Source organism: Triticum aestivum, chromosome 1B, assembly GCF_018294505.1.
Source record: "Triticum aestivum cultivar Chinese Spring chromosome 1B, IWGSC CS RefSeq v2.1, whole genome shotgun sequence".
In the NCBI taxonomy this organism is placed as follows: Eukaryota; Viridiplantae; Streptophyta; class Magnoliopsida; order Poales; family Poaceae; genus Triticum; species Triticum aestivum.
In genome coordinates, this window is record NC_057795.1 from 159,168,189 (window position 1) to 159,183,355 (window position 15,167).

Below are 15,167 nucleotides of genomic sequence, written 5' to 3' on the forward strand. Positions count from 1 at the left end.
AAGGAAGACGGAGAGGGCCTCGCGGGCCCTACGGATGGTCTGATACAGCGCCCGCTGCTCATTCAGGAAGCCAGGATCATCGGACACCTATGAGCACCTTCGAGAAACCGAGACGACATGAAACGGTAAGGCCGTGCTTGGGAGCTCTGGTTTATTTCAAACCTGTATTAACATACAAGTCTAATTTACTCGTCATCGGAACAAAGCGTAAAATACAGGCGTAATGAAACCGAGGGCCCGAGGTCTGTAAGTAAAATCGGCGGGTTACGCATGTAATTTGAGAGACCAGTGTATATTTTACGAGCACTGCTATATGGACGACATTACCAAACGATACATGCACGACGTGCGTATCATGCCATCCATGGGCAAGGCTGAAACAACAACTAACAGCTGGATTATCAATCGTCCGAGTGTCATTCAGCGTTTTTATCGTGTTTGAAATACTTCCGATATTTTACTAGTCTTCACCCGAGACCATCTTCTTTTATTTACAAGCGTCAATTTTACAAGCGGTTTTGGTTGGAAAACGATGATCCAATCACCGCCTAATATCATGAGTTGTTCGGAAGATCATATGGTTTCACGTCTAACCTACCCGACTTGTCGTATAGGCTATGAATGAAACACAAGACGATGAACTTCTTAAGCATGGAAAAAACATAAGAGGATGATCTTCTTAACAAGCAAATCACTGGCATTAGATCAACATGCAAAACAATAAGAAGCATTATACTCAGGAGGCACGGTGAACAGCTCGTGATGCCGCATGCCACAACATTCCAAGCTCAACTTTGCAATCAATCACAAGGCCTAGCATTACATAGAAAATATTCAGAACAAACTCTTAACATAGGAATACCTCAGCAGAGTAACTATTTACTTCTAAACTGAACACAGGAATAGGAAAAAACAATCGGCGCTGCTCACAGCAAGGGCATCCCACTCAAAAATATCAAATGCATGTCTTCTGGCTAACATAAATGAGCAAATTTTGACAAGGTTTTCCAATTCCAATATATTAAACTAAAGTCTTGTTGCTAACATCAATGATTAAACTTTGACAAGCTTTTCCCATTCAAAAATATGTAATGCCTATGATCGTGGAGTCCTGTCGTAGCTTCTTGTACTTGTTTGGGCACTTTTTTCCTAGTGCAATCCACGTGTTGGTAGAATTGCCAATGCTCTCTGCAGACTAGTCATGTCACCAACGTCTAATAATACTCTGTAAAGATTCTCGGTCATTCCTTCTGTAATGTAGAGCAAATAGTGACTGCTTCTTTCTGCAAAGTGGAACGACCAACTCGACCCAGTAATGCAGCAGTTTGCCTTGGACACATTGGCTCCTTTTGTGTAGTTCAACTAAAATCGAAGTCGGAATAAAATCAAGCTTTAATTTTGATATCCCTGTAAGCAACAATAGGTATAAGGGAAACAATTACTGAGAAATAAATGTTCATGACTTGTACTCCCAGAAGAAAAGCATGTAGTGATCTACCTTATCTTAATGGGAAACAAAGCAGGAGAGTAGCAATTCTCCATCAGTGTGATTCATTCATATTGACTGAGACATTATCTTAACAATGCCTTGTTTCAACATGTATAAAAAACGACAAAGCAGAAAAGTACCATTCCTAAAACAATGCAACTGATTCATTTTAACAGAGACATTATCTTAACAATACCTTGGTTAAACATGTAGAAAGAACTACAAAGCAGGATAGTACCATTCCTAACAAGTGTTGCAGTTTTGAACTAAGATTCAGTATTTAATTAATTCTGAGAGTGGTATTGCTTAATTTTACCAGCAGCATTAGATTAACGAAAAGCATAAACAGTTCTAGGGGAGAGTGGGCGCAACAACACCATGTGCTTCCATCTACTTATAAAGGGGGTGATGCAGAGCTTGTTGTAACAAAGCAACAAGCATCATGTCTGGGTTGGTACCATTTTTGTTCACTACTTAATGGGAAAAGAGAGCGATACAATAGCTTCAATTCAACATTTATTTAAAACAGTACCAATACAAGTAGCACGACATCTCAAAACACACTGCACGATCATGTGGATGAAGGCAAGTACCAACCTGTCATGACGCACACAAGATCACCTACGAATCTGCCATGACAAATAGGAAATCCAATCTCGTTTTGTGCAGTTGCACTGAAATCAAGTAAAGTGTTTCGCATAGCAAAGAAAAATGTCGCAATAGCAACAAGTTGAATAGATATCCCTATTTAAACAAAGGCAAAAAAGGAATCAATTACTGTCTGATAAAGGATGATGAAACATGCGGCCACAAAAATGGTAATGCCGCCAATCTCTAACAAGTGTTGCAGTTTTGAAATAAGATTCAGTAGTTAATTCTGAGATTGGCATTGCTTAATTTTACCAGCGGCATTAGATTAACAAAAAGCATAAACAGTTCTAGGGGAGAGTGGGCGCAACAACACCATGTGATTCCATCTACTTATAAGGGGGTGATGCAGAGTTTGTTGTAACAAAGCAACAAGCATCATGTCTTGGTTGGTACCATTTTTGTTCACTACTTAATGGGAAAAGAGAGAAATACAATAGCTTCAATTCAACATTTATTTAAAACAGTACCAATACAAGTAGCACAACATCTCAAAACACATTGCACGATCATGTGGATGAAGGCAAGTACCAACCTGTCATGATGCTCACAAGATCAAGTACGAATCTGCCAACACGAATAGGAAATCCAATCTCGTTTTGTGCAGTTGCACTGAAATCAAGCAAAGTGTTTCGAGTAGCGAAGCAAAATGTTGCAATAGCAACAAGTTGAACCGATACCCCTTTTTTAAAAGAGGCAAAAAAGGAAACAATTACTTGCCGATAAAGGAGGATGAAACAAACGGTGACAGAAAGAAGCATCTAAATTATCTTGGATGGAAAACAAAGTAGGATAGTAGCATTTCTAAAACGGTTGCATTGATTCATATTAACAGAGACATTCTCTTAAAACAACATTCATTAAAAAATGTAATTTACTTTTAACAGTGGCATTACTTCAATTTTCCGGCGGCATTCTTAGATTAACAACAGCAAAATAGTTGTATGGGACATGCCAGCACCATGTGCGTTTGCACGTATAAATGGGTGATGCAGAGTATGTAGCCAAGCAGCACATATGCGTTGGTCCCATATTTGTTCTCTTTGAACCTTTTTCCTATGTGAGGGCAGCAAATCTAGTCCTGCACAAACTACCCGACCCCCCAGTTTCTTTCCCTTTTCAACAAAGAGATCGGTTCCTTACAGATGTGTGTACTGGGTTACCCCCTTTTTCCCTTTTCGACCAACAAAGCGGCTGGATAGCCAGTCTATACTACTTTCCGTCCATCCTTTCCTCATTGAACCATGCCCTAGATTCTTGCTCCAGCCCACCGCACCCTTCTTTCCTCTTTGAACCAAGACCTAGATTCGACTACAGATCGAAAAAGATCCACATGCAGCTAGAGCAACGACGGTTTCAAAGAAACTTATACCTTAGGGTCGTCAGGATGTGGCAAGGCATGCGGCGGGAGGCCGGATCTACCCACACTGCGTACGACAGCAAGGAAGAAGGGGTCAATGGCCCTCCTGCACAAGTGCTGGGTGAAAGAGAACAGCACAGCCGGCAGTGGATTGCCTCCCTCACCGAAGGCGATAGAGTGAACGCTGCACCTCCTCCCCTTCCCTGTGCGACGGGATACGAACGCCTCCTTCACCAGCTGTGAGGGGGGAGAGAGAGAGAAAAGGCCAACGGAGTCTTGTTTAGATCTGGTGAAGAGAGGGTGAGAGACTATGAATATAGCAAACCCTAGCAAATGAACGCCGAGCCTCCAGCGTGTATACATCTATGTAGTGCGGTGAGAGTGTGGAGAGTGCAAACTCTAGCGAACAAGCGCTGAGGCTCTAGCTTATATATATACTACTATAGTACGGACTAAGCTCCGGTGCCTTCACTGCACCTGCTTTTGGCTGTATGACAGGTGAGCCAGCCACATTTTGGGCCCACCTGTCATAAACCCGAAGGCAGATGCACTAAGTCAATGAAGCTACGTCCATATAGTACTCTCGGGGTATATGACTAATATATAGTGGAGTGGTTTTCTTTTTCTCTCCATAACAATCGTTTTAAATTGTGTAAGTATGAAATGAAACTCTTTATTTAACGTACAGTGAAGAAAACTACTACTACTTCCGATGAACTAACGATGCACGCCCACGCGTCCTGGTCGCACTTCCTGTCCTTCACATGCGGTACACTACCCTCCCTTAAGTGAACAACCACACATGCCCCAAATTATCGGAAACGTGTGAGAGTGTGTACAAACAAAGAATTTTAATTTCAATTATCAGAAAGGTTTGAGGGTATTACAAAGTTTGACTGCAATCAAATCTAATATGTGGAGTAAATAAAAATGGAGGGCTACTACGTCCATCCGGCTTTTTAGTCCACTCAAAAATTACAGGGGATCTGGAGACAAAGTTGTGAGAAGGCTTAGAAATCAATACAAAATGTATGCTCTTAGTACCAATGTCGATCCTTCATCAAGGAAACATTTGGTTCATAGCCAATTGTGTGATAAAATTGCACCAACGTGAAAGACGACTGCGTCTCCAATGCAACCAAGGTGAACTGACGAAGGATATCATCTTTGTGCGTAACAAGCAAAGAGCACTGATGAAAGACAACTTGTTTTTCATTGAAAATTGACCAGCTTCACCAGCCGACGCAACCATGAGGCACAACCATGAGCATCGATAGGTCATCGTGGTGATGCATCATCCATTTGGCATCAAGTTTGGGTGAGGCACCTATGAAGTTTGACAACTCCTCACTGTGGTCTGTTTCTTCTCAGTAATCAAGCTTGAGGAAGGAAGAACCACGTGGCAGAGGACAGTGAGGCGGAACAACAATGGCCATCCAATTTTGTGCAGTTCCACTAAAATTGAGGAAGACATGCCCGGGTATGGAGATACGGATCGCTGTTTCCAAAAATGTAAAAAAGGGATATAGTGTTGTTATTTTGTTTTACAAGATTAGAAACGACATCTCAATTGTTAATAAGAATTAATGAAAAGTACACCAACAAACAGAAGCATCATAATTATCTTGATGGGAACTAAACTAGGATACCCGAGAAAAAAAGCATTTCTTCATTTAACTAGTGATAGTACTACCACCATATGGACAATGACCGCACAACCACCTTGTACTTTTTGTCGAAACAACATGCATACCTCCACCGAGGCATAAATCAGGACAACTTTTCGAGTGGCATTTCCTCTATAATAGTACTAGTAGGTGATGTTGGACCAGCCGACGAACCCTACCTACTATACATGGGGAGCTGGGGAGTAGTCGCATAGAAGAAAACCTGCATGCAGCGACCTGGGGAGCTGGACCAGTACAAGAAGTTATACCTCAGGTGGGTGTGATGTCATTTAGGCAGGCGAGCGGGATCTGTCCACACAACAGCGGCGAACAAGGGCGTGGAGGATCTTCGTCCGTGCCAGCGTCGGCTCCGAGAGGACGGTGCGCATCGGCTTCCTCCGTCGCCGACGGCGACAACGTCAATGCTGCACCTCCTCACCTCACGCACCGGACAGGATTCGGCCGGATCTGTGACCACTGGTGAGGAGAGATATAGAGTGGACACTGTCATCTTGTTTTGATACGGAGAGGGTGAGAGAGCGAGACGTGAGAAACTCTATCAAAGAAGAGGCTATAATGGAGTAAAAAAAATCTGTCCATAGCAGTGGTTTTAAATAGAATACGCGCGTTCCCGAAAAAAGAAACAAAAACTGGTAGACAATTTTTTAATGTACCAAGAAAGAAAACTCGATCAAAAACATGCCCCCGCTTCCAGGTCGCGAGAGTCGTCACGCACACACACATAGACATAGACATCCATACCCGTGTTTACATAAAATTCCATTTCCATCTCCATCTCCAATCATATTTGTCCAACTGGCACATTATTTACGCTGTTAATTATATACGCAGCAATATTAACGTAAAACATGTCTTGTTTGCGGACGTCCGGACCGCTGCCACGGCCGGTCCTGACCAACGCGAACCCTCTTCATCACCCGCGCGTGCTTCCTGCCCGAAACGGTCAGTGCCGCATTCATGCCCGGCCAGAGCGGATGCGACCTCTCACTGGTGCCGACATTGAAGTGGCGCGCCGGCCGAGAGAGCTTCGCCCGCGCCGCTTCCGGGTGCATGCAACTGCTCCGCGTTCAAAGGTCGCAATAGCCGGCTACAACATGCATGTAAAAAGTTCTTTGGAGTCCGTGCTATAGCTAGCTGTCCTCCCCCAACTCATCAATCTATTGCAGTAGTGCTAGTACTCCATGGCGCGATCCATGAACAGGCAGGCGGGAAAGTTATCGTATACTCGGTTTGCGATGAGTGGCATGCCGAGCGACCGTGTGGGGTCGAGCCGTGGAGGAGGGTGAGACACGAACACGACAGACATGATTTAAACATTGGTTTTGCTCGATGGCGCGATCCAACGAAATGAAACGTTGGTTTCTCTCCGTTTCCATTTTTCTCCAAAAAAACGGAAACTTTCCACTCCATTTTCATTCCTATTCCAAGGTTGCCCCGTTACAACATTCCATCAAATACAAAGGAAAACTAACACGCATGCTGATGCATCTCAATGATTCACATATCATAGCCAATATTTACTTCACAACTAAAGACAAAAGTTGTGAGAGCATGTACGAAAGAAAAACTACTGATGGGGTCACTACGACTTAAACCCTAAACCCTAAACAGGATTTAATTTCCTGGCCAGGTAGAACCTGTCGAAGGAAAGACGGCTGGCACCCTCAGATCATACGATGCTTTTGTGCAGTTCTAGTAAAATCAACCTGAGCATCCCTGATGGCAAAGATATTGAAGAAGTGTGATTAGAATAATAGTACTGGCACTAGTTCATGAGACATAAACTCATCACAAGTAGAAGCCGGTAGAAGTAGAGAAAGATCGACATGGAGATGGAGCTACGGCAGTGGAGCAAGCCGGCTCCAAAAGGAAGATGGACTACCTGGGACGTCGGGCTGTAGCTAGAAGGGCGGTTGGGACGCGGCATCGGCCCATACCGCGGTGACCCCCGATTGGGACGCACCGACTGTGGGTTTTCTCCCTCGCCGATGTCGACCGCGTCTACGCAGAACATTGTTCCCTTCCCCCAGCTGCGGGATCAGGCCCGTCGTTCTATGCTTGTGAAGAGAGCAACCTAAGCAAGCAGGCTTGTAGCTTAGGCTCCTGCTAGTGTATATATAGTGGTTTTCTTTTTCTCTCCATATCAACCATTTTATATTGCGTACGTGTCATTAAAGAGTGAAATGATGGTTGCTTCTTCCGACTAACTTACTGTGTGATTTGACTGCTCCTTAGTGGCCCCTACACATACTCCCCCTACGTGTATGCAACAGTCACACGTACACATGGACGCAAAAACGCGCGCGACGCCCTAATGCATGCATGTCCGAGCACACGACGGAACACACACGGTCACTCTCAAGTGCTCAACCTACACGTGCATGCACACACATACTCAGTCAGGGTGAGCTAGTGACCGTATAAACACCGGAATATATATATATATATATTGAGCGCAATGAGCGTATTATGAAGTCCACTGACCGTATTTTTACAAATATACAGTGACATACAGTGTATTTATCTCGTTTGAAATTAAGCCATATTAACCTGAGAGGAGGCAGTATGGACTAGCATTACTTTGCTGTGTCCTGTCAACTTGCCGAACGAGGAGAAGGTTGCAAGGCGGGAGAAGCTTGCGCGCGGTGGCTCGCAGGACAAGGAGAAACTTTTGACTAATGCAAGCTCTCCCTCGCTCAGGCGGTGGACGTGCAACAGTTAATTCGGTGTCAGATTGCCAGAAGCATACACTATACTACTAGTACTATTATTGTTCGACTTCCCGAATAGGCGAACAGCCAAGCGCAAAGTTTACTAGTAGTACTAGTACTACTACTATAGTCTATAGAGGTATGTACTATACTAGTACTAGGAACCGGATGGAGGAGCATCTGCACTCTTATTATGATTTTAAAATGTGATAAAGCAATCTTCAACACATTTGGTTCTCTTCGAGGGTTCTCGCATGTGATAATGGAAGTTGATTGCATGGAACACTCGCCACAATTCTCGCTTAATTCTGGCTCATATCCTGTTACAAATAGGAGCGCTCGGTAATATTTCCTCTTTTTTTGTTATTCAGCATGTAAACAGGTCAGCAAACCTTGCGGCGCATCTTCGTGCGAACCGTGCTTGCTGCACTTTGAATGTGGCCGAGAGCTGGCTTGATGAAACACCTCGCTTCCTACTTCTTTTTTTGCGGGGTACCTCGCTTCCTAGTGACCAGTGTCTTGGCTGATCGTCCTAAGAATTATATGAATAAAGCTCTCTCATTTACCCGCAAAAAAGATTAAGCCATATTAACCGGAAAGGAGGGAGTATGGACTAGCACTACTTTTTGGTGTGTCCCGTCAACTCGTAGAACGAGGAGAAGCTTGCAGGACAAGGTGAAGCTCGCTTACGCCTTTTGACTAATGCAACCTACCCTCGGTGGACATGCATCAGTCCATTCGTGTCAGATTGTCAGAGGCATACACTATAGTACCCAACATGCGGAGTACCATCATTGTTCGACTTCACGAAGAGGCGAAGAGCCAAGCGCAGTAGTACAAGTAGTACTACTACTACAACCACATGGTGGAGCATCTGTACTCTTATTTTTTTATCTCTGATAAAGTACACATTTATTCTGGAGAAGGGCGGAAAATGGTAGCCCAACATGTAATGATGATATCGATCAACCAACCATGCTCGAATATATCTTGGCCTCCGTGGGAGCCCGTCTGTGTGTTCTCGCTCCTCGTCTCTCTCAAGGAACGGCGGGTTGGCTCTTTGCTGTCAATTGAGTTCGGTTTGCTCACACTCCTGTCCCACATGTTAGTGATGTGCCAAGAGGAGGTGCGTTGACCGGCTGGCCATACGCGTACTTGGTTTTCCACCTTCATATTACTCCTCCCTCCGTCACAGTTTATAGGACGCGCTTCATTATGATGCATTTCTCTCACTGCATTTCCACCACCAGAGAGACTTTAGACATGTTTGGTTTAATGCTCAATTTATTACGGCGTGGTAACCGCAATCAAGTCCACAATTTTCTCTCGATGTACTCCCTTCTTTCCGGTTTATAGGGCTTATCTCCAAATTTTAGTTTTTCCATTTTATAAGGCTCAATTTGGTTGTTTTCCATCACATGTTCAGATTCCAAGGTGCATTAAATAATTGCATGCAAGTATTAAGAGAAAGTTGACCAATGCATGTACTTTATGCATGCATGCATTGCAACTAATGCATTGATAAACATAATTTTTTGAGGAAAACAAGAGCATTAATTAGGTGCTTTCGCAAAACTACAATAGGTATTCCACCACTCGCCATCTACCTTGATTGGTGAGATTTTTGAATTGAGCACTATAAACCGGGAAGGAGGGAGTACTACTACGGAGTGGAGTATGTGCATGCATGTGTGTACCCGGGGTGGAAGCATTGCATGCATGTGTGTACGCATTATTCCCTCTAGTAATAGATGCCGTGCTATAACTACCAATGCTATTTTTCAGGTCGATCGCTAGTCGCCTTGGTCCCACAGATTTTTTTTCTTTTTTCTGAAGCATGCTCTATAAACAGTGATGGATGGAGTAGTATGAGCGGATTCAAAGAAGAGCATATTGATGGTTGCTTCTTCCGAGCAACTTACAGTGGGAAAGGTGGGGCTTGTGATTTGACTGCTCATTACTCACTATTAATGCGGAGCAACGACTGGGCTGAGTCTCCCATGCGGTTGTGCACTACCCCCTCGGTTTTTAAATATACTCCGAAGTATTTGTCTTTCTAGAGATTTCACCGAGTGACTACTCAAATATTTGTCTTTTTAGAGATTCAAATGGACTACTACATACGGATGTATATAGACATATTTTAGAGTGTAGATTCACTCATTTTGCTCCGTATGTAGTCACTTGTTGAAATCTCTAGAAAGATGAATAGAGTATTTAGGAACAGAGGGAGTACAAATACGAAGCAAAATGAGTGAATCTACACTCCAAAATATGCCCATTTGAAATTTGTAAAAAGACAAATATTTAGGAACGAAGGAGTATAATTTTGTGCATGGCACATGGACCCGGATGCTGAAGAGGCTTTTGGCAATGCTATCAAGCTTCCATCATTTGTTTACATAATTGATGTACTATACAAATAATTTTCCAGCGACATGAAATTGTATAATGGTGTGAGCTTTCAGCTTTTGTTTCGTGTGTCTTGCCATCGATGCTCTTTCGGAAACAATAAAAAACTAACTTCCTTGCTAATGCATGTCAATTCTTAGCAGATCAAAGCTAATATTTACATCACAACTGAAGACAGAGTTGTGAGAAGGTGTTAAATTAAAATTGATCCATGCTTTCATTGGCAGCGACGTCCCCCTAGCTCTGTCTAAATCAATAAGGCATGTTGGGAAAAAAAGTAGCTATCTGGAGTGAGGGTGTTCCGGACTAGGGGGTGTCTAGATAGCCGAACTATCATCATCGGCCGGACTCCAAGACTATGAAGATACAAGATTGAAGACTTCGTCCCGTGTCCGGATGGGACTTTCCTTGGCGTGGAAGGCAAGCTTGGCGATACGGATATGTAGATCTCCTACCTTTGTAACCGACTCTGTGTAACCCTAGCCCTCTCCGGTGTCTATATAAACCGGATGGCTGTAGTCCATAGGACGAACAACAATCATACCATAGGCTAGCTTCTAGGGTTTAGCCTCCTTGATCTCGTGGTAGATCTACTCTTGTAACCCACATCATCAATATTAATCAAGCAGGACGTAGGGTTTTACCTCCATCAAGAGGGCCCGAACCTGGGTAAAAACATCGTGTCCCTCGTCTCCTGTTACCATCCGCCTAGACGCACAGTTCGGGACCCCCTACCCGAGATCCCCCGGTTTTGACACCGACATTGGTGCTTTTATTGAGAGTTCCTCTGTGTCGTCACCGATAGGCTCGATGGCATCTTCGATCATCATCAACGATGCAGTCCAGGGTGAGACCTTCCTCCCTGGACAGATCTTCGTATTTGGCGGCTTTGCACTATGGGCCAATTCGCTTGGCCATCTAGAGCAGGTCAAAAGTTACACCCCTAGCTGTCAGGTCAGATTTGGAAGTTTGAACTTCATGACTGACATCCGCGGGGACTTGATCTTCGACGGATTTGAGCCACAGCCGAGCATGCCGCACTATCACGTCGGGCATGATTTAGCTCTGCCGCCGGACAGTACCCTGGAGGCCGCACTCGAGCCCGCTCCGATCCTCAATTCGGAGCCGGCCGCGCAGATCCAGGACGGATGGCTAGACATCGCCTCGGGTGCTGCAACCTCTACGGCGATAGAGCCGAACACTGACTTTGTCCCTCATAAAGCTCGTGACTCCAAGGTGCCGGACTCCTCGCCGGACTCCAAGCCCCCCGCGGTCGCCCTGATCGAATCCGATTGGGCGCCGATCACGGAGTTCACCGCAGCGGACGTCTTTCAACACTCACCTTTCGGCGACATCTTGAGTTCGCTAAAATATCTCTCGTTATCAGGAGAACCCTGGCCGGACTGCGGTCAGTACGGTTGGGATGCGGACGACGAAGAAATTCAAAGCCCACCCACCACCCACTTGGTAGCCGCTGTCGACGATTTAACCAACATGCTAGACTACGACTCCGAGGACATCAACGGTATGGACAACGATGCCGGAGACGACCAAGAACCAGCGCCTACGGGGCACTGGACAGCCACCTCATCATACGACATATACATGGTGGATATCCCAAAAGATGGGAATGGCGAAGGAACAGAGGAGGATGACCCCTCCAAAAAGCAGCTAAAGCGCCAGCGTCAGCGGCGCCGCTCTAAATCCCGCCACAGCAAGAATGAAGACTCCGGCACCGGAGACAATAATACACCGGACAATGCCGAAGACAACCCACTCCAGCAAGATGCAGCGCAGGAGGACGGAGACGCCAGCCCTTATGAAGGAGCGGCAGAAGAAGAGGCAGAGGATTATACACCTCCCTCCGGAGACGAAGCGAGCCTCGATGATGATGAATTCGTCGTGCCTGAGGATCCCGTTGAACAAGAGCGTTTTAAACGCAGGCTTATGGCCACAGCAAACAGCCTCAAGAAAAAGCAGCAACAGCTTAGAGCTGATCAGGATCTGCTAGCCGACAGATGGACTGAAGTCCTCGCGGCCGAAGAGCATGAGCTCGAACGCCCCTCCAAAAGCTACCCTAAACGCAAGCTGCTCCCCCGATTAGAGGAGGAGGCTTACGAACCCGCATCACCAGGAGACAATACGGTTGACCGACCACCCCGTGGTCGCGACAGAGAGGCCTCTAGGCCCTTCACTAGACCCGTACCCCGGCATCGCTTGAAAAGCACATGGCCACAGGGGAACACTCTGAACTTGCGAGATATATTGGAGGATAAGGCAAGACCATCAAGATCGATCTATGGATCACGTGGGCGTCCCACGATACGTGACGACAACCGTCGCGCCGGACACAGTAAGTCCGGCCGGGCCAAACAAAATAGACCAAGCTCCCTTGAGCTCCGTCATGATACCGCCCAGTACAGAGGCGCCGCACACCCACTATGCTTCACAGATGAAGTAATGGATCATCAAATCCCCGAAGGGTTTAGACCCGTCAATATTGAATCTTATGATGGCACAACAGACCCCGTGGTTTGGATCGAAGATTATCTCCTTCACATCCACATGGCCCGCGGTGACGATCTTCACGCCATCAAATACCGCCCCCTCAAGCTTAAAGGACCAGCCCGGCATTGGCTCAACAGCTTGCCAGCAGAGTCAATTGGGAGTTGGGAGGACCTGGAAGCCGCATTCCTCGATAACTTCCAGGGCACTTATGTGCGACCACCAGACGCTAATGACCTAAGCCACATAATTAAGCAGCCAGACGAATCGGGCAGACAATTCTGGACACGGTTCGTAACCAAGAAAAACTAAATCGTCGACTGTCCGGACGCGGAGGCACTCGCGGCCTTCAAGCATAACATCCGCAACGAGTGGCTTGCCCGGCACCTGGGACAGGAAAAGCCAAAATCCATGGCAGCCCTCACATCACTTATGACCCGCTTCTGCGCGGGTGAGGATAGCTGGCTAGCACGCATCAACAACCTCAACAAAAATTCTGGCAGTCCAGATTTCAAGGACCAAAATGGCATCCAACATCATAACAAAAACAAACGCCGCATTAACGGCGACAATGGTGAGGATACGGCAGTCAATGCCGGATTCAGAGGCTCTAAACCCGGTAAGCGGAAAAAGCCATTCAAACGAACAACTCCGGGTCCGTCCAATTTGGACCGAATACTCGACCGCTTGTGCCAGATGCACGGCACCCCCGAAAAGCCAGCTAACCATACCAACCGAGACTGTTGGGTATTCAAGCAGGCAGGCAAGTTAATTGCCGAAAACAATGACAAGGGTCTGCATAGCGATGATGAGGACGAGACCCAACCGCCGAACAATAGAGGACAGAAGGGTTTCCCTCCACAGGTGCGGACGGTGAACATGATATACGCAACGCACATACCCAAAAGGGAGCGGAAGCGTGCACTCAGGGATGTCTACGCGATGGAGCCAGTTGCCCCGAAGTTCAATCCATGGTCCTCCTGCCCGATCACTTTTGACCGAAGGGACCACCCCACCAGCATCCGCCACGGCGGATTCGCCGCACTGGTCTTAGACCCAATCGTCGATGGATTTCACCTAACCAGAGTCCTGATGGACGGCGGCAGCAGCTTGAACCTGCTTTACCAGGATACAGTGCGCAAAATGGGCATAGACCCCTCAAGGATTAAACCTACCAAAATGACCTTTAAAGGCGTCATACCAGGTGTAGAAGCCAATTGTACAAGCTCAATTACACTGGAAGTGGTCTTCGGATCCTCGGATAACTTCCGAAGCAAGGAGATAATCTTCGACATAGTCCCGTTCCGCAGCGGCTATCATGCCTTGCTCGGACGTACCGCGTTTGCAAAGTTCAACGTGGTGCCGCACTATGCATACCTCAAGCTCTAGATGCCAGGCCCTCGAGGAGTCATCACGGTCAACGGAAACACTGAACGTTCTCTCCGCACGGAGGAACATACAGCGGCTCTCGCAGCAGAAGTGCAATACAGCCTCTTAAGGCAATTCTCGAGTCCGACCGTTAAGCGGCCGGACACAGCTAAGCGCGCCCGGAGTAACTTACAACAAGACCACCTGGCACGTTCCGAGCACGCGTAGCAGTGCGGCCCCAACCCCAGCTCCTGCGAAACGTCAAAGCAGGTCCTTCGCGTACACCATTACGCTCTGAAGATACCATGGGCATGGGGAGAGGGGCACGACCACGATAAACCTAGACTGCGGCTCAACCACACCAGGGGCTCTCAAGTGTGTCATTCTTTTTCTTTTCTTTTTACCTTTTATTTTTTACCCACGGGACTCCGTTTGTCAGAGGCCCTGTCCGGCAGCAGGCCTGCCGAACTCACGATGCAACAGCCAGGGAAGGATAAAGGCTACAACGAATATACAGGTGGTCTCCATTACGAGCATTTTTATACACCAATCTGCAGCCCACCCCTGGAGGGGGACATATTTAACAGTGCTATACCTTGCTTATCGCACTATTTGTATCGTTCTGCATTCGTAGCAGCACTTATTGAATAAAACAATGCAGCACCTTTTTGCTTATAATTGCATTTCTTTTTCATACACATGTTCATTCACGGCATGCTGCATCCGTACACTTTGGTACGGCTAATATACACCAGGGGATTATGTTTCCCGCATTATGGTGTGATGAGTCCAAACACTTTCACAAGTGCGGCACCCCGAACTTATAGCACTATATGCATCGGCTCCGAATCATGTCTTGGGTCAATAGTTGGGTTTGCCCGGCTCCCATGTTTTGGTACCTTACGTTCCGTTCTATCGGCTAAGGTAGCACTGGGAGAACCACTGCGATTGCGCCCTAGTTGAGCTGGGTTAACGCCTTAGTGGAG